A 1691-nucleotide genomic window follows, 5' to 3' on the forward strand; every position below is an offset into this window, starting at 1 on the left:
TGGAACACAAATAGAGAAGTACACAGTCCGATTTCATGAACTAGCAAAACTAGTACCTCACATGGTTACTCCTGAGGAGAAACGGATAGATCGTTACATCTGGGGTCTGGCACCAGAGATTCGGGGAATGGTTACCTCAGCAAACCCAACTACCATTCAAAGTGCAGTAAGCCTAGCAAATCGACTAACCAATGATGTGATAAGGATGGGAGCATCAGCAAAGGAAAGCTCTAGTAGCAAGAGGAAGCCAATAAATCAGGGAGAGAAGAAGTATGGAGGCAAGTCAGGGAGGGAGCAGAAAGTCTCAAGAAACTTTATGGTAAGAGCCCAGGAGCAAGAACCAGTGAAAACTCAAGGACAAGAAGTGCAGGAGCGAAAGCAGTACTCAGGGCCGCTTCCGAAGTGCAATAAGTGTAACTTCCATCACAAGGGAGCTTGCCCGGTGTGCCAAAACTGTAAGCAAACAGGCCATTACTCGAAGTATTGTAAGGTGAATAAGGAGGGAAAAAGGACATGTTACGAGTGCGGGAGTATTGATCATCTCCGTAGAGCATGTCCTAAACTGAACAATGGACCTGGTAACCATGGACAAGGCCAAGCCAGGCAAAACTTTCAAGGAAATCAAGTTAGACAACCAAGAGGTGTAGCCTTTGTGATTGGTGCAGAAGAAGCTCGTCAGAACCCTGAAGTGATAACAGGTACGTTCCTCCTGAACAACCACTTTGCATCAGTAATATTCGATGCGGGAGCAGATAGGAGTTTTGTTTCTTTAGCATTTAGACCGTTAATTGGCTTGAAATCGGTAAAGATGAGGATTGCATATGCTATTGAACTTGCTGATGGGTATGAAATTAGGGCTAGTGATATAATTCCTGGTTGTACTCTGAATTTAGCTGATAAACTCTTTAGCATTGACCTAATTCCTATAGAGCTAGGTAGTTTTGATGTGATAGTAGGGATGGATTGGTTATCCAAAAATAGAGCAGACATTGGTTGTTATGAGAAAGTCATCAGAGTGCCTCTCCCTAATGGAGAAACCCTTATCATACACGGTGAGAAGCCAGGAAGAAGTTTAAACATAGTATCAAGCGTGAAGGTTCACAAGTACCTGAAGAAGAATTGTATTGCATGCATGGCCCATGTGCTAGAAAGAGAACCTGAAGCTAAGCAACTCAAGGAGATTCCAGTGGTTCAAAACTATCCCGAAGTATTTCCGGAGGAATTGCCCGGTCTACCCCCTTATAGACAGGTCGAATTTCGGATAGACTTAGTTCCCGGAGCGGCACCGGTAGCAAAAGCACCATATCGCCTTGCACCATCCGAGATGCAAGAACTATCCGGACAACTTCAAGAACTTCTAGACAAAGGGTTTATTCGACCAAGTTCTTCACCTTGGGGAGCCCCAGTGTTATTCGTCAAAAAGAAAGATGGTTCGTTCCGAATGTGCATTGATTACAGAGAATTGAACAAGTTGACAATCAAGAATCGATATCCCCTCCCTAGAATAGATGACTTGTTCGATCAGTTGCAGGGCGCTTCCTACTTCTCAAAAATCGACCTTCGGTCAGGGTATCATCAGCTAAGAATTCACGAAGAGGACATTCACAAGACAGCGTTTAGAACCCGTTATGGACATTATGAATTCTTAGTCATGCCTTTTGGACTAACGAACGCACCCGCTGTATTCATGG

This window comes from Lactuca saligna, chromosome 2 (assembly GCF_052625555.1).
Source record: "Lactuca saligna cultivar CGN05327 chromosome 2, ASM5262555v1, whole genome shotgun sequence".
In the NCBI taxonomy this organism is placed as follows: domain Eukaryota; kingdom Viridiplantae; phylum Streptophyta; class Magnoliopsida; order Asterales; family Asteraceae; genus Lactuca; species Lactuca saligna.